This window comes from Pristis pectinata, chromosome 29 (assembly GCF_009764475.1).
Source record: "Pristis pectinata isolate sPriPec2 chromosome 29, sPriPec2.1.pri, whole genome shotgun sequence".
Taxonomy (NCBI): Eukaryota; Metazoa; Chordata; class Chondrichthyes; order Rhinopristiformes; family Pristidae; genus Pristis; species Pristis pectinata.
In genome coordinates this window covers 21,726,191-21,745,724 of record NC_067433.1, presented here as the reverse complement: position 1 = coordinate 21,745,724, position 19,534 = coordinate 21,726,191, and the positions used below count along the sequence as shown (strand labels likewise).

Genomic DNA, 19,534 nt, shown 5'->3' with positions numbered 1-19,534 from the left:
CTGTTATTTTTATTAAAGATCTGGGTTTTATGATTCTGAAGTTGATGAAACATTGTCAGTTCCTGACTAGGTGTTTGACCTCTTGCTACAGGATGGTGTAAAGATGACATATTCCTCTGGTCAAAATAACAGGAGCAAGAGGTTGCGCAGGATGTATCAGACTACAGTGAGCAATATTATGGAACATACACAAGTAGGTGGAGGCTTGGATATAAACCTAAACAATTCCTTTGTGGGGAGATGCAGGGATTTGACATTTACAGTATCTGCTTCTTTGAAATGGGAGTGTCCATATTTTCATCGCCGATCAGTTCATGGGTTCACAAAACACCCCACATTTGTTAATGTGAGACACCAAAAACAACATAGGTTCACATGTTGATGGCATCTGCCTCCCTGAGTGGGCCCTGCTGGAGATGTGTAAATTTGAACAACGTTACAGGAGCAACTTCCATAAACACTGTAGAGTTACAGTGGTGACTCGGAAAAAGACTCCAGTCTCAGCATTGAGAACAACTAGTGCACGGTGACAGGGATGGGGTGGGAAGATCTGAACTTCTGGCACTATTGGGTATAAACCCAGTGTGCGCAATGTAAAGAGGAAATCGCCACTGCAACTCATGACTCCCCCCACCCCCACCAATCCCACCGCCAAGCTATCCAGTCCCCCATTGGTACCAACAGCCTACATTACCATGGTGCTGTGGGAAGAAGGTTCATTTTCTGTGCTCTGATAAGCCTGATTATTTAACAGTAACCTGACACAATGGGAACATGCATCCTCTCCTCTTATTTCACCAAGATCCTCTGAGTGATCTGACTGAGCTCTTTGACCCAAGCAATGGGCACTTTGATGTTAACAGACTGGAATAACTGAACTGTCTGTTCCTCCAGTGTAAATGAACTGAAGGACAAAATGGGGAAATGCTGTCCCTTTGGGCTACTTCGATGGTGGAACGGTTGAGCCCCCTTACTGCAGGTGATACGTTCTGCTGCTCAAAATACCAGGAGCGAGAGGTTGTGCGGGATGTAGGACACGGAGGGTGGAGTGGGGGTGGTGATGGGGGGATGTGGGTGTGAACTGCAGAGCGGCCCAAAGTTCTATCGGGAAGCTTATTGGAAGATGGGGATTAAACGTCTCAGTCCTGCCACTGTGTGATGGTCCAAGTTGGTGAATAACCTAATTCTGTTCCCCATAACTGGCAGGGAATTGTCCAGCCTCGTCCCATGAAGATCAAGGAGGATCAATGATCTGAGTGTACTGTGATTGTGTGTCCTCCTCCAGTTACTGCACCAGCAGTCTGGGACTTGGCGACAGCTGGGTGACACTTACATTGTCCGGGGGCCCTGTCTGTGAACCAGCACAGGATAACCTCGATATGAGGTTGAAATACCCACAGCTGGATTGCTGGGTTTGGATATGCCAGCTCAGGAACAATATTTCACAACAAGCATGTGTACCGACATCTATATATTGTACAGACGCACAAACTAGCCCCGGTGTGCACTGAGCAGGGGAAACGGCGTTGGTTGAAGGAAAGAAAAACGAGTGGTGGGGAGAGAGGGAGAGAGAGGTTCCGATCGTTTTGAGGGCAGAATGCAGTCTGCCAGTATAGATCGGCAGAAAACTGGCATCCCCACAAGGACGAGGCTTGAGGTCCCAACATTCATTCAAATGATGCGGTTCGTACTAGGCCAGCAATACACAGAGTAATGATTCAGAGACACGAGTGCAAATCCCATTCAGGAAACCACAGAGGTTAGATCACTGGAGATGCCCCACATTGCCACCCTATGATCAGCTGGACAGGATTTTTCACCGATGCTGTGTTTACTTTTACTTCACAAAGAGGCATAGATAGGGGAGACAGTCATCACCCTTTTACCAGGTTAGAAATATAGAATGTGAGATGTCAAATTAATTTGTTTACGTGTTAAGTGGTAGGGTTAACACATGTTTGTGAAACTGGTGAATTCAAAGGGAGCGGAAATATACAAATAATCATATTCATAAAGCCATACAGCAGGTAAACAGGCCCTTCGGGTCCAGTTGACCCGTGCCTACCCAGATTCCATCTAAAAAAAGTCGTATTTGCCTGTGTTTGGCCCATATCCCTCTAAACGGATATGGGCATTGTATCGGCAGCAGGCATTAATTTAGTTGGGCATTTGATTACTAATTTAGTTTGGCACAAATTTATGGGCTGAAGAGCCTGTTCCTGTTCTGTACTGCTCCATGTTTTAAGGTGGTGAAGGCAGCAGATGGCATGATTGCCTTCATTGGTCAGGCTGTTGAGTACAAGGGTAAGGCAGTCACGATGTAGTTACTACATATAAACCTTTGGTCATGAGGAAGTAAAGGGTTAAAAATTGTACCCATACCTATAGCTGATAGAAAAAATACCTCGCAAGCAAGAGCACGCAAACTGCTGACTCAATGGATAAGGTTTGTGTTCGGGTTTCGAGTCCCCAGTTAGTTTCAGGTTCGGGGTTCGTGTCCCCAGTTAGTTTTGCGTTTAGGGTTCGAGTCCCCAGTTTTGGGTTTGAGGTTCGAGTCCCCAGGTTTGGGTATTAAGTTTGTGAATTTCAAGGTTTTGTGCTCTAAGTTTTGAGATCTGTTCTCCGGTACTACCACCCTGCCTAAGACCGGTTCTTAAGAGGGGAAATTCCCCACGGGAAGGTCAGGAGCATGAAGTGGGTGAAGGAAAGAGACCAGTCAGAGTTAATCGCAGCGATTTGTACCTTACAGTCGGAAAGTCTGGGTCCAATACCCCACTATCTAAGTTATGTAAAGACGATCCGAAGAATGAGAGTAACTTCCATAAATTATCGGCATGCCTCAATAAAAAATTGGGAATGAAATATGGCCATTGGGGGAACAGGATGTGGATGTGTCTGAAGGCAGAAAGGGTGATTTGGGAGCGCAATACAGGGGAAAAATGGAAAATATTAATGTCCACATAGAGAAAACCGGCCGAAGGCCTAACAAATAGATCTAAACAGAATAGTTGGGAACATAATGCACGCAGGCGGGGGATTAGTGTGTGATGAAAAGGGAAATCCTAAGAGTTGGGAAGTTCTGAAGTCTCAGTGCGGAGATCACGATGCTGAGATAAACAGAAGGGAGAAGGAAGAGGTAGATCAGAAAAGAAAGGAAAAAACGTAGGAATAAACAAAATAGAAAAAATAAGGACAAAGTGGAGGTACCTCCCGACATGTCTGGCGTGCCTCTGTTGTTCCAAAATAAACGGACGAAAATGAGGAGAATTGGATAGTCCAACGCACAGCCCCTAGCTACCCCCCTTTTCACTGCCGCCCCCATATAATGCGACAAGTCTGCAAACCGTTCTGCTCTCACCACCAACGATTGCTGGACAACTCCTGTCCCAAAGACAAAATCCATGGCTCTATTGCGTCCCGAACTAGAAATCAGATTGGACGGAGAGAAAGCCCGCATAAGAACGGCTGTAAGGCCACAGACAAGCGACGGGACTTTTTGGTAGGGGACAGACCTTTAGTAGATCCTCAGACAGACACCGATTATGACTCTGATTCTACCGCTGATTATGACGACCCTAAAGATCCCGGCCCACCACCTATGTTGAATGAGATAAAGGGTATCCAATGCACCCCAACGGCCCAAGAGCCCCAGCGGACGGACTCCCTTATGCACCACCACCTCCCCCTTGTAATTACCCAGGGGACCCCAACAACTCGCACCAGCGAGTACCAGGTCGACAGGATGCTACCTTAGCGGGGCGGCTGACCATTGGAAGCGGGATTGCCCCTACTACGGCCAACGGCAGGCTCGCCCCCAGTAAACAACAACCTTTTTCGACTTGCAACCCGTTTTCCACCCAACTAGATGTAGGAAGTAGCCATTCCATGTGCCCTGCCCTCACTCATAACCAGGACGATGAACCGATCGTCAATTTCTTAGTTGAGGGAAAGCCGATCCCCTTTATGATAGACACGGGGCGCAATACCTCGACCCTCGAAGCTCTTTGTATCGCCCAGCACGATTTTAAACTGTCCACGGCCACAGTTTTATTGAGCGGGCTGGAGGGACAGGAAAGATCCTACCCCTTAACTGAACCTTTACAAGTGAAATTTGGAGATCGGGGATGTCTGATCCAATTCGCATTAATCCCAGGCCGAGGAGGGACCTGCTCTGCTCTCTCCGACTCAAAATACCATGCCTGGATGAAGGAATTACCACTACCGACGCTGAACCCCATCGAATCCTCTGGCTTCACCAGTCTCCTCAGTGGTGGACGGTGAACTTCACCAACAGAGATTTTGACCCACCCTTGAAGACCCCTGACCGGCATGTGACGCTAGCTTATGACCCCACAGGGGTCTCAGGTGAGCAGGAAGGGTTGTATGTTCCCCTCCTGGGTAGCATGGTGACTGTCACTATTTTAGGGGAAGTAGTGGGTAAAGAGGGGCAGCATTTTTGGTTCAAGTGCCTAATGAATTGTGGAATCATTCAGGCTTGATGTCCCCTCATATTACGCAGTCAATTAATGAGGGTCATAAACTGAAGGAGCAGGGATTCCTAGTCCCCTGGCTTGAGGCACGGGCAGACACAGGCCTATACGGGATTCCCCAGATACTGCCAGAAGGGACCCTGACTTATTACTTCACCCCTCTCTTGATGACAGGCTGTTTCTGCCACCACCAACCCCACCAACTCCCTTCGGATGAGCCAACCTCCGATTTATGGGCCGCTTCGAAAGCTGAGGTAGGGTTCACCGCAGTGACCCCAGTCCAAATCCGTGTAAAACCGGGAGCACAATTGCCTTCTGTCCCAAAGTACCCCCTTCGGAGAGAGGCAGTTGACGGAATAACCCATTTAATAGATTCATTCTGCAAACAGGGTATCCTGGTTCCTTGCCAATAACCCTGCAACAGTCAGTGGTTGTTTACTCCTACCATACCGTAACGGCACTCTTGACCTCCCGTCAATCTCAACACCTGACTCAGGCCCGCTTAAACCTATACGATGTAGGACTCCTGAATAACCCGCTCCTCGCTTTATTAAAGAACTTCCTCCAAGCCAGCCATCCTCCTCCCTAACAAATTGGCCATCAATAAATGCTCGGCTCACCTCTCAGACGCCTCCCAACTAACACAGGGCAATAACAGGGCAGACGCGGAGGCTAAATTGGCAGCACATCAGTGGTCTAAAATCGTTTCGACTGCGGAAAAACAAGCAGTTGCTTGCAATACAACAATAACAATGCAGGGCACCTCAGACATGGTCACTGTGCAGCACTTACAGGGGAACTCCCCTGACTCAGAAAAATAAGTGTGGAAGGTGCACGGGTGTATGCACGCCACGCCACATGGCTTCTGGACTACTCCAGTCAGTCAAGTATGTATACCTGATTCCTTGTTACCGATGCTTATTGACTACCTACATTCTGACACCCACCATGGCCAAGAAGGAATGAGTAACATTTTAATACGTACCTGGTGGCACCCCAGATTGGAGGAAGCAGCACAAAGCAAAATACGATCGTGTTTGATATGCCAACAAACCAATGCTGGGAAAGGGGTGTGGTGCACCCCAGAAAAAAACCCTTGCCAGCTGGTCCTATTGAATGTATACAACTTGATTTTATTGAATTACCGCGTGTACATTGCTATAAGTACTGTCTTATTATTGCTGATGCATTTAGTCGATGGATTGAAGCTTTTCCAACCACCAACAATAAGGTCTCAACGTTGGTGAAGTTATTGCTCACAGGGATCATACCAAGGTTTGGAGTACCCCGACAGATAAATTCAGACTATGGTCCCCACTTCATAAGGAAAGTAAATAAGGAGTTGTGCGAGAGACTGCATATCGAACAACAGTTCCATTGCACCTACCACCCTCAGGCAACGAGTATAGTAGAAAGAGCTCACGGCACCCTGAAGAATAAATTAACTACATTAGTATCAGTGCAGGTCTAAATTGGCTGAAGGTTCTCCCCTTATCATTATACCACATGAGAATTACCCCACACTTGGCCACTGGGGTGTCAGACACCTAAATAGTCTATGGACGTCCGGGAAGAACCCCATGGGATGCTGACACCCAGACCCCCATCCAGGTTGGCCTTAAAATCATGGGGAATGAACTGCAAAGGTATTTCGGACAACTTACATCCTCTTTAAAGTTTCTTCATTCACAGGTGGAGAGTGCCTTTAAGCTACTGGAAGGAGAGAATGCGGAGTTGCCTGACCTGGAAATCGGAGATTCGGTACTCATACGAGATTGGGAGCGCCCTAAACTAGGACCTCTGTGGAAGGGCCCCTCCAGATACTACTCCAAACTCCTAAAGCTGTGAAAGTACATGGCCAGGAACGCTGGATTCATCTGACTGACTGTAAACGATGGCCACCGGAAGGAAAATTATGTTTCTTAAATCTGGACTCCTTACCATTACCGGTACTCTTGCGTGGGCATTAGAGGATAATTTGTTTTACAAAGCACATCTACAACCACGCTGGAATCGCATAGCTTGCTACTCCTTGGCAGAATCAGTGGAAGGTCTTTTTGTACACACAAGCTGGAGCCCCAGGGGTCTCTTAAAATATGAACTCTAAACAAAGTGTATTGGGCAGACGGGAACTTACAGGAGGATGTTGCCGTGTAAATGCTTGGTAAAGGATCGGGTTGTGGCATAGCGATGAAACAGCACCCAATATCATGTGCCACCACCACTTGCATAGAGAGGATATGTGTACTTATGGGGGAATGGTTTAGGTGTGAGTGTGTCACCATGAGCTGTGTTAAACTACTTTCAGGGCTTGTGGAGGGAGGAATGGATCCCATGTAAAATTGCCTAATGTCTCTTTAGAATGGCTAACCAGGGAGAATTACCTGAGAAAGCATGGGAGAAATGTCGTTGGCATCTCTTGGTATTCTCAGATTCCAAGTCCACAGCAATCAGGTAATGTAACCTGTTACCGGGCTAAGGAAGGGCATGTGTTCCTCTTTAATGGTACTTACATTACCGCCACCCCCACTCTGCCAGCCTGGTCTGCAATAGGGACGATCAGGCCAGTCACGGTCCCCTGCCCCCAGAAGGCTCATGTCCGACGAAGACTTGCGATGCGGTCATTTAGTGAGAATTTATGTGAAGACTGGAGGGATCCTAATACGATGGGATCTCCCTTATCATCATTAGGCTTTGGGTTTCTGAGTACTCTCCCTCTGGGGGGTTCGGCGGGAAAAAAAACGGAACTACCTTATTTGTGGACTACCCGTGCTGGGAAACAGTACCATAAAGGGCCTGGAGGCAGTGAACCAGGAACTGGCAGGGTCTCAACTTAATGCCCAGAAGACCCGGTATGTTGTGGACTACCAGTTGGCTCAGAAAGGAGGAGTATGTGCCATAATAGGGGACAAATGTGTCACCAATGTTAGAGATGAGTCCTACAACATTTCCCATGCCGTTCAGAACATTCAGAAGCAGGTAGATAGCTTTAGACAGGGACTTACAGGAGGGGCGGGTTGGTTGGGGCGCTACTAGGAGGATCGTGGGCATCATACCTGCTGCATGGAGCAGTGGGGTTAGTCGTTATTATTGTATGCTGTGTGGTGCTGGCCTGTTTGAATACTTGTTGCAAGGTCCTTATTAATAAACTCTCGGCCCCGTTCTCGGCACCTCTCTTGATTATCATATAATGATAATAGGAGGGAATGAGGAAGTAAAGGGTTAAGAAATTATGATTGACTGTATCTATACATATAGCTGATGGAAAATTAACTTGTAACCAAGAGCATGCAAGCTACTGACTCAAGCTAGGTGATAATTTCTGTGTCCGGGACCTTGATGGCAGGCCAATATACTAGACGATAAGGGTGGTGGGTGTAATAAACAGACTGGAGGAAGCTTGTTTTAAAAAATGAGGGTGATACCTGTCTTTAAATCTCTTTGATTATAACTCAATTTTGTTGGACAATAGGTGCGATGTCTCTCCTTGGTTCTCTGAGGCCTGACCGAAACTCGTGGAGCCGAATTCATGAAGTGTGTGTGACAATATCTGTATAAATTACTGTCTTCTGCTTTGGACTGCGGAGACCTCCGATAAATACTCTGCATGAGAGTTTGAGGAGAATTCTCCTGCTAATAAACGCGCTTTATCTAATCAACCTGGTGGCACTGTGTTACTCTGCTGCGGACAGAAGGGGGTACTCAAAATAGGGACAACACTGGGAAGTTAATGAGTGACAATAATCCGTCCTGATGCAAGGACATCTTCCAGAAACGTTCCCTTTGTCGCACGAAAACTTGCCACTTTCTGCATTCTGTATATTAATGTCGGATTTCCAGCATTTGCTGATCTTTTTTACATTTTGATTTAGATCTATGTGTGCCAATGTTAAGGGAGTCTCTCATTCAGTACCAACGTCAATTTATGGTGAAAACACGGTTGATGCATATACTGTTTTTTTCTCATATGCGTATACTGTTTTTTTTCATCTAATTTTTCTCTTTCTGTCTAACTTATCTATCGATCTGTCGAAATTTATGTATATAGTCCATTGTTTATAAAAGATATATGGAGACCCTTTATTATTTTATTAAACATTTTCCGGTGAAATATTCCATTGTCACCAAATGGTAATAAACATCCTGTTTCCTTATCAGATAGTTTCTCTCAACTCAAGCAATGCATGCAATCGATAAACCAAAACACCACCGATTACTTGATCACACGATAACTCCGATCACTTTGGAGCCACGCTTTCTTTTTTTACGGCAGGAATGTTTCTGGTTATTGCGGGTGGCTTCATCCTTCCATTTTCAGTGAACCGTCGGGATTAATGTTAATTCAGTAAGGGGGACATTGCCGCCAATGGTGTTTGATCTTCTTACTGCATTTTGCTTCTGTGAACATCACTGAGCACGGGCAACGTCTCAGTCAGCCTTGTCTCTATGCTTGACCCTGTGCAATGCCCTATTCTCAAAACTGAGTTTAAGAATATTCACCTTGCACGTCGTGACACACGAGCGGCTTTATATTGACAGATTTTGTATTCGCCCATGTGAATAATGCGGCTGTGTGGTTTCTTTACCTGAGGACCATAAACAGTGCCTGGCATGATTACATCGGTCATAGACTCGCCTGCACTGCCATTAAGAGTAGAATAAACAAACAGTGCAATGATCTATAGGTAGTTCTTTCATTACACCCAATCGCTGCGGACAAATTGGGCATTTCCCTCAAGTCGGATGGACTGAGTAATGAGGAAGATCAGGAACCTGTGCTAAATTCCGCACTAGGATCCAAGATCACCGCGTAATAAACAAGGGGAGAAACAGTTTTTTGTATACTCTATTTTAATTCGGACACGTTGGGTTATGGTAATCTGCAGCAAGTTCCCCTGATCTTCCTGATCTGATCCAGGGTCCATGGGTAACGATGTGGAGTAGAAGGTTTACTTGTTTCGCTCATCTGAACTGCAGGTCACTCAGGAGGAAACAGAGAATGCCGGAAACATTCAACAGGTCGGGCAGTATCTATGGAAGGAGAGAACATGCTTAACGTTCTTGTTCCAAAATCATTCAGCAGAACTGGGAGTTAGAAAGCGAGTTCGGTTGACTTCGACAATTAATGCGTGGGGGAGGTTACGAGAGGAATCTGGCAAAGGCAGTATCGCTGATGGGCGAATGTCAGAGTTGTCCAAGTGACTCGCCATCCGTTGCCAATCGTTCAATGAGGTCACGTGGAGGGAAGATGCGAAGGACAGTGTCCAAGCTGTGAAATGCAGGTCATAATTATTCTTCCAACTTTAATCATAAAGCAGATCGGTGTTGACAGTGCAGTCAGAAACAAGGTATTTACATCTTTGGATGACCTTGCAATAGAACTGATACAAACAGGACAGTAAGTCAGATGCGTTGTTTGGTTTCAATCAGCATTAAATCCGAAAGTCAACGGCGTACCAAGAAGGAAGATGACGTGCTACTCCCCGAGCTTACGTCGGGTAGAATTCATTGAGTTTTGTTTCTCACAGGGTTTCTGATGTTGAAACGTAAAAGCAAATGCTTACTGTTCTCTGATATTGTCCTCCATTTTAACTCGGACACGTTGGGCAATGGTCTTCTGCAGCAAGTTCGTCTGCTCTTCCTGATCTGATCCAGGGTCCATAGGGAACGAGTAATAGTAGGATGTTTGCCTGTTTCGCTCACCTGAACTGCAGGTCACCCAGGAGGAAACATAGAATGCCGGAAACACACAGCAGGTCGGGCAGTATCTATGGAAAGAGAAGACAGAGTTAACGTTCTGGTTCGAAAATCATTCGTCAGAACTAGGAATGAGAAAGCGAGTTCAGCTGATTTCGACAATGTCAGTGCGGGAGGTTGCGAGAGGAATCGGGCAATGGCAGTATCACTGATGGGGTAATGCAAGAGTTGTCCAAATGACTCGACTTCCGTTGTAAGTGGTTCAGTAAGGTCACGCAGATAAAAGAGGAGAAGGACAATGTCCAAACTGTGAAATGTACGTCAGAATTATTCTTCAAACCTCAATCATAGAGCAGATCGGCATTGTCTGTGCAGTCGGAAAGACGGATTTTTCTGTTTCTAATATAGATGATCTGATAACAGAAATGATACAAGCAGGAGAGCAAGTTAGCTGTTATTCAATCAGCATTAAATCTAGAATCATCTACCCCGAGTTTACCTCAGGTAGAATTCATTAATATTTGTTTTTACAGGGCTTCTGCTGTTGAAACGTTCAACAAATACTAACCCTACATGAACATTAACTTCAGTTTATTGAAGGGGAATGTCTTGACAGAATCAATGCGTGTTCATGATAATGAATGCTCCCAATATTATGAATTAAATTAGCAAATAACGGGACTGTTGCACTGATGCTGTAAATTAACACTTACAATAAAACAAAGTGAGGTGCCCAGAACAGTGAACTTTAAAAAAAAACATCTGGAGCAGAATTTCTGTAATACCATTGCATGCACAACAACGATTGGTATTGGTATAAGAATTGGTTATTATTGTCACTTATAACGAGGTACAGTGAAAAACTTGTTTTGCAGACCGTTCTTAAAGATCAATTTATCACACAGTTCATTGAGAGAGTACAGGGTAAAATCAACAACAGAATACAGAGTAAAGATGATATGAGCATGACAATAAACGTGCAAAGATAATAGGAAATCATGAGCAGCGGATAGTTTCAATTTCGGACTTAGTGGTTGACGTCGTAAATATGCAGTTTTCGGACTTCGGAATTTGTCGACAATTAAAAATAAAGTAATTGAACTCATCGAGTATCTTCAGTTTACTAGAACGACAAATATTTGCAGAGATCGGTCATGGCATTCAGTAATCTTGCAATGTTTCCAAGACATTTTATGGCGAGTGTCGTGAAGTCTGGAGATGGCATTTAGATCAACTTCCTGCTAGCGTGTACCGACTTTTCTTGCTGGAGATCATCAGTTCAAGATTGAGGTCATGGTACTGAAAGCAGTTTATTAACCGAGTCAACAAATTGGATGAGCGCCAATGGCATCGAGAACAATAACCAGGTGTTGAACTTGGCAGAATTTTCACCGGAGTTTGATCTGGTCCACAGGCATTGCTTGTTCGAATTTATCGCTTTCAAGTTTAAAGACGATGGTACAAACAACATGTGCAAATTGATTTAAATACATGCAGCCTTGATTTCTCCTTCGATCTATTTAGAAATTAGTTTTCTTTCTCTGAATATTCAATGTAAAATTATTAGTTTTTCTGATCAACAAGTTGCATGGCATACAGATTTACATTGTAGGGCAGAGACCACATATAGAGTGTTTGAAATCCTTAGAGTGGAGGAGGATTTTCAGGAAACTGCTTAATGCAGAAACAATGCGTGAAAATACATATATTAACCAAAAGGAGAGCATTTTCCCCATAGTCGAGGTACCTGAACCGAGATGACAAAGTTTTCCGTAAAGAACTAAAAATAAAGCAGATATTTCTTGTCGAGAATTCTGTTGAGTTCTCCAGCCCGCGGGTGGGCGATGATTGACCTGAGTAGGTGAAGCAGAGGGAAATCAATTTTTGGGAGATCGAGGAAATTCGGGGTATGGAGATACGAGACAGAAATGTAGTTGAGAACTGCAGAGATATCAGCCACCGTCATATTAGATGGCGGGGTAGGCTGAGGAGCCTAATGGCCTTCTCCTGCTCCTGTTTCTTTAAATTTCTTGTGTTAAGAGGGTCAGAGAGCATCCGAACAAGATTCTATTTTCACAAAAGGCATGGATCGAACCTGGAACGCATTTCCTGAGTGGGACGTGTAGGCAGAAGTGTGAAGAGAAGCACTTCAATCACCAAGGCACAGAAAGCTACGGACCAAGTGCTGGTAAATGGGATCAGTGCGGATGAGTACTTGAGTGTCAGCCTATTCAGGGAGGACGAAGGTTCTGCTTCAGTGCGGTGTGATCTCTGAGTAAAATATTGTACTTATGTTTCTTCATTGCAGCAAATGTATTGACAATTGCCATCCTGTGCCGGGGAATGTGCGGGCTCTCCAGGTGTGTCACAAGTTACCTGGTGGCCATGGCAGCGGCGGATCTCCTCGTCGTCGTTCTCGACTTGATATTGCGGCACATTCCCATTGTTCATTGGGGAATATTTATTTTCCTGGAGTACATTCCCGTGTGTAATATCCACGCTGCGCTGCTTTTTGCAGCCACCGACTGCTCTGTCTGGTTCACAGTCACATTCACCTTTGACCGATTCGTCATTTGTCGAAAGAACATTAAAAAAAACAAATATTGCTTCGTGAGGACGGCGGTTGTCGTTCTGGGAACAGTGACTGTACTGAGCTGTTTAAAGAACATCACCTGGTATTTTATGTTCACGGTGGAGTATAGGTTTGGAAATGAACCTTGGTTCTGTGAAACGACAGCTGAGGTTCGGGGTTCTGAATTATGGGGGGCAGTTGAGCTTCTCCATTATATCCTCACCCCCACTACCCCGTTTCTTCTAATCTTACTTCTCAATGCATTAACTGTCAGACACACTTTAGCAGCCAGCCGAGCCCGCATGAGACTCCGCGGCAGAGCAGCGGGGAGAGGCCGAGGGACCCAGAGATGGAGAGCCGAAGGAAGTCCATCATTCTACTCTTCGTTATTTCGGGTAACTTCGTGTTCTTATGGGCACTGTTTATGATAGATTCAATAAGACAACGATTGTGGTATTTTAAAGTTGTTGGAAACTTTCCCCTTTTTCTCCAAGAAATTGGATTCATTCTCCAGTTACTGACCTACTGCACAAACACTTGTATTATGCCGTCACCCAAACTAAGTTCCGAGAGCAGATGAAGATTCTGATCAAATATCCCTTTACGGTAATTGCAAACATCATTCAATTATGAGTGTGACGGATCTTTCTGTATCTGTAAATAAAGCAGTGTTATGTTCTCGTGAAGCCTTTTGTGAGGTAACTTCAACAATGTGCCAACGCTATAACTGGTTACCCCATGTTGACCAAAATTCTAACCAACAGGTAATGAAGGAACCTTAATGAAGGTAATTTCCGTAATGAAGCCATCGCTTTCCGTCGGATTCTCTGATTCCGCCGCATCTGTTCTCAAGTTAAGGCTTTCTGATACAGGACCTCAGTCATGTCTTCCTTTGTCAGAATATGGGTCCTCCCCTGTGCTGCAGTTGATGGAGTACACATTCGCATTTTGTTCCTCTCTGGACGTCCGCTCTCACATCTCCCTAGAGAGATGAGACATAAACTTCCCTTTGTCCTTACCTTTCACAACACGAGCCTCCATGTTCAGCATCTGCTCTTTCGCCAACATGATCCCACTGCCGGTCACATCTCGCCCCTCCCTCCTAATCCGCCCCTTCTGCTCTCCACAGGGACCTCCCTCTCCTCCCTCCGTTTCCCGCACACCCGTTCACCTCCTTAAACTCCGCCACCTCTCCTCTCAACCACTCTCTTCTGCTCACAACGCGTCCCTCCTCCTCTCGTCCAGTCTGCTCATCACTCACCCTTCTACTCCAATGGCTTTGTCGGCCCTCACCTCTAACGCCAATCTCCTCCCAAAGCTCTGCACTCCTGCTTCTCCTCATTGCAATCCCTCCTCTCCGAGCCCCTCCTCTCAAAACACACTCCTCTCGGCACAACTCCTCCCGCTCCTCTCTGGATCCCTCTTCCCTGACCCCTCCCTCTCTTCTCGCTCTTCTCACCCACTCTCCTCTCTGCACCCCTTCCCTCTTGCCCCACTCCCTGACCCTTACTCTTTGTCCCAACTCTCCGGCAGTTGTCCAATCATCTGACACCCACTTTCCGTCTTGCTGTTCTCTGCTGCCCCTCTCTGCCACCCTCTCTGTGTTCACCCCTTCCATACCTCCCCCTCTTAAACAGCCACTATCCCGCACCTCGCCACTTCTCAACAACCTCCTGACCACCTCCATTCTGCGTATTCCTATTAATCCCCTTCTGTTCGTCTCTTCTTCTCAACTCCTCCTCTCTTCCGCTATCCTCTCGACCCACTGCTATCTGTCGCTTCTCTCGCCCCTCTCTCAGTTGAGACCTCTCCGTTTTACCTCACCCCCTCATCCCCAGCCATCTCCTCTTTCGGCATCTCTCTCCTCTTTTGATACCTTCTGCTCGCCTCTCTCAAACTCATCCGCAGTTCTTCGTCCTCTCTCAGGCCACTCTCACAAGGAACTCCCCGGCCCTCCTCTCTCGCCCCCTTTATGCCCACTCCTCTCATCTCAATACCACCCTCCCTTCTGCTCCCATCTCTCTCATCCGTTTCCTCTCCCACATCCCTTCCGCACAAGAGGGAATGTAAGTCAGGGAACATGGGAAACAGTGAAATATTTAGAATTGATCCAGGTGGATTGTTTTCTTCAAACAGCGTTCAATCTTCGGAATTCTCTGTCAGGGAAGTAGGTGAATTCCCAGAATTATATTCAGGAAGGTGGTATTTAGATTTGTGGACACAAAAGGGCTGCAAGTGGTAGAGGATCAGGGCTTGATCATGCATCAGTCACAAAACTTACAAATATCAGAACATTCTCCAAAGGCCAAATGGCCTTCAATATCCTGTGTTTCTAAGAGCTGCTCTCGCACTATTTATGTTAATGTAACAAGTTGTCCACCGGTGGCCGGTTGTACAGAGATGCCATCAGAGATATTAGTTTGTTTATTAAGTATTCCTGATCGATGGCGTTCCTTAATCACGTTCCACCAACCGTAAATTAACATATGCAAAGCTATTATTAACACACGAGAGCAGCGACAATGACATTCTTTCCTTCAGTGAAATTAGATGCCTTGTTTCACTAGAACAGAGATACACAGCTGTTTAGGAGGTATTACTGCAAGGCTTCAACGATCAACCTCCTTTGATTGTAAGTTATTCACCTGGGTGGAACTCCTGATTCTGTTCCAGTTATCACAGTGGGACATGTCAAATGAGGCTTTTTGTTCTGACCCGTTTGCTGGGAGTGTCAGTTACTGTGCAATTGCATTGATATGTGTCACACATGGTAGTGGATAAGCTGAACCAATGGCTGTATTACCAGGAGTGTGCGTCACTGTGTTATTGTACATACAATGATCATCTCAGATCACCCAAAACAGACAAGGTGCATTCCAGGAAATTCTCATCATTACGAACTTGAACAAGGTTTTGATCAATATCCAGAGTGGATGAACAATTCCATTGACCCTTCAGGACAAGGATTGATACACATAATACAATGGTACTTGTGTACAATACTCATGGTTGTTTTGCCAGTTTCTGCTCTAACTCTATCTACAAGTTTGCAGATGATACCACCGCAGTGGGCCGTATCTCAAACAGCGAAGTCTCGGAGTACAGGAAGTAGAGAGAGAGAGCTTTGTGACACGGAGTCATGACAACAACATTTCCCTCAACGTCACCAGAACAAAAGAGCTAGTCATTAACTTCAGGAAAGGGGGCGGTATACATGTACTGGTCTACATCAATGATGCTCAAGTCGAGAGGTTTGGGAGCTTCAAGTTCCCTGAACATCGCCAACAACACCTCTTCTGGTCCAACCACTTTGACGCCACGGCCAAGAAAGCTTACCAGCGCCTCTGCTTCCTCAGAAGGCTGAAGAAATGTGGTATGTCCCATCTGACACTTACCAACTTCTATTGATGCACCACAGAAAGCATCCTATGTGGATGCATCCCGGTTTCGTATGGCAAGTACTCTGCCCGGGACCGTAAGAAACCGGAGAAGTTGTGGAAACAACCTAGCACATCATGGAAACCATCCTACCCTCCATGGACTATGTATATACCTCTCGCTGTCATAGTGACGCAGCCAGCATAGTCAAACACCCCACCCACCCGGGTCATTATCTCTTCTCTCCGCTCCCATTAGGTAGAAGATCCAAACGACTTAGGGCACATACAACCAGGCTCAAGGACAGATCTATTCCACTGACAGTTTAACTGTTCCTTAAGACGATGATATGGACTCTAAATCTCACAATTAACCTTGTTTTGACCTTACACCTTATTATCTACCTGTACTGCACTTCCCTGAAGCAGTGCACTTTACCTTGTATTCTGTTACTGTTTTTACCCTGTACTACCTCAATGCACTGTTGAATGAATTGATCTGTACGAACTGTATGCACGACAAGTTTATCACTGTGCCTCGGTACAAGTGGCAATAATGAACCAACACCAATACCAATACTTCTGTGTTTGTCACTACCTACGTTGAATGGGCTGAACCACTAGACTTTTATAACTGGACTGTCGGTCACAGAATAATTGCCCTGTGTGTGTGTTACAAACAGCAACGAATAGAGTGAAACACTGGCTGCGAATTATTGGATTGGCCAAAACTTTTCGGCAACTTCTGACCCAACTGGAATGAGTCATGAAAGGTTGGATATTTTTCTCAAAGAGGGTCTGCTATAGCTAAAATTTTCTGTTTGTTTGTGACTAATTACAGGGGATGACCAAGGAGGTTGCCTTTCTTTCACTGGATTATCTCTCACTGCAGAATTATACTCGATGCTGTGGCGAAGTTGTGTGAGTCACCACAGCAAGAGTACGTGTATCACGGGGAGTGCATGTTCCGGTAACGTTCTCCTCAGTGTGGAACAGTAATGTAAGCAGAGAAACGGAGCCAGCGGCCGTACACTGCTGGTAGAACCTAACACTGTAGAATTGTACTCCGGAGGGTGCAGAAACTGGTGTGGAACATCGGGGCAAATGACCGTGCATTATGGGAAGAAACTATCACCGTAGAATTCTACTCGTTCGGGGTTAGAATGGGGTGGAACCAGCTGCCAGATGAAGTGGTTGAGACAGGTACACAGTGTCATTTAAGAAGCACTTGGACAGGTTCGTGCAGGGGCGGGGCTTGGAGGGTATCGGCCTTAAGCAGGACACTGGGACAAGATGGGTGGGCAGCATTGTCAGCATGGACTGGAACATAGAACAAAGACCATAGAACATTACAGCACATTATGGGCCCTTCTTAAATATCCCTAATAATTCTGCCCCACAACCTCAGCAGGCAGTGCGTTTCACGAAGCCACCATTCACTGTCTAAAAAAAACTTACCCCTGACATCCCTCTGATATCATTCTCCAATCACCTTAAAACTATGCCCCCTCGTGTTCGACGTTGTCGCTAAAACAGGCTCTGACTGTTCACTCGATCTATGCCTTTTATCATCTTGTACAACTCTATCGTCACATCTCGTCCTCCAGCTCACTCAACCTATCCTCATAAAACTTTCTCTCCAATCCAGACAGCATCCTGGTAAATCTCCTCTGCACTCTCTCTAAAGCATCTACATCCTTCCTATAATGAGGAGGCCAGAACGTAGCACTATACACCAAGTGTGGTCAAACCAGAGTACTATAGAACTGCAACATCACCTCTGGAGTCTTGAATTCAATACCACGAGTAATGATGGCCAACACACCAGGCGTCTTCTTAACTACGCCTTTCACCTGCGCGGCCACCTTGAGGGATCTATGGACGTGGACGCCAACATCCCTCTGTTCCTTCACACTGCTAAGAGTCCTGCCATTAACCTCGTATTCTGCCTTCAATTTCGATCTCCCGAAGTGTATCACTTCACACTTTTCGGGGATGAACTCCATCTGCCACTTCTCAGCCCTCCTCTGCATACTATCAATATCCTGTTGTAATCTACAACAACCTTCCGTACTATCCACAACACCACAAGCATTTGTATCATCAGCAAACTTACCAAACCAGTCTTCCACATCCTCATTCAAGTCATTTCTAAAAATCACAAAAACAGGGGTCCCAGAACAGATCCCTGCGGAACACCACTGGTCACCGACCTCCAGGCTGAAAAGGCTCCATATACCACCACCCTCTTCTGTAAGCGAGCCAATTCTGAATTCACACAGCGAAGTTTTCCTGGATTCCATGCCCCCTTAATTTCTGAATGAGCCTTCGATGAGGAACCTTATTAAACGCCTTAATAAAATTTATATGCACAACATCCACTGCACTACCTTCATCAATGTGCTTTCTCACATCCTCAAAGAATTCAATCATGCTCGTGAGGCATGACCTTCCCTCACAAAGCCATGCTGACTGCCCCAAATCAGCCTATGCTTCTCCAAAATGCCCATAAATCCTGTCTCGATGAATATTTTTCCAGCAATTTGCCCACCTCTGAAGTAAACCTCACTGGTCTTTAATTCCCAGGTTTATCCCTACTCCCTTTCTTAAACGAAGGAACATTTGTCAGCCTCCAATCATCAGGTGCTACTCCTGCGGCAGCGAGGGCGTAAGGATCATCGCCAAAAGCGCAGCAATCTCTTCCGTCTCTTCTCCGCAATAAACTTAAATAAATCCTTTCTGTCCCCGGTGGCTTATCTATCCAAATGTTTTAAAAACTTCCAAAACATCCTCTTTCCTGACGTCGACATGCCCTAACGCATCAACGTGTTGTACTCCATCATCACAGCTGTCAAGGTCTCTCTCTCCGGTGAATACTGAAGAAAAGTATTCATTGAAGACCTCATCTTCCTCTTCCGACTCCAGGCACATGTTTCCTCTTTAATCTCTGTTCATTCCTACCCTCACTCAAGTCATCCTCCTATTCTGCACATACGTGCAGAACGCCTTGGGGTTTTCCTTGATCCTACTCGCCAACGACTTCTCATGCCCCATTCTAGTTCTCCTGAGTCCATTTTTAAGCTCCCTCCTGGATACCTTGTAACTCTGCAGAACCCTGTCTGATCCCTGCTTTCGAAACCTCAGGTAAGCTTCTTTCTTCGTTATGACAAGATATTCTACATCTCGTGTCAACCGCGGTTCCTTCACTCTACCAATATTACCCTGCCTCAATGGGACAAAAAAATCGTTTGCCCCATGCAGGTGTTTCATAAACAACCTGCACATTCCCGGTGTGCACATCCCCAGGAACATCTGTTCCCAATTTACGTTCCCAAGTTCCTGCCTGATTTTTATCATAATTCCCCCTCCCCCGGAAAATACTTTCCCATCTCGTCTGC

At 45.8% G+C, this 19,534-nt stretch overlaps 1 protein-coding gene across 3 annotated transcripts in view; it reads left to right on the top strand.

The window, feature by feature from the left end:
* LOC127584184 (NACHT, LRR and PYD domains-containing protein 3-like) overlaps positions 1 to 8,145 on the top strand; it is a 55,015-nt gene extending 46,870 nt beyond the window's left edge. Inside the window, exons 12-14 of one of the 3 annotated variants that reach the window (XR_007958361.1) lie at positions 92 to 193; positions 6,852 to 6,944; positions 7,963 to 8,145. The gene's annotated coding sequence lies outside the window, so the exon portion shown is untranslated. Of the gene's footprint in view, positions 1 to 91; positions 194 to 6,182 lie in introns of all 3 variants that reach the window. The other 2 variants (XR_007958360.1, XR_007958359.1) reach the window with 2 other exon arrangements.
* Positions 8,146 to 19,534: the final 11,389 nt, after the last annotated feature.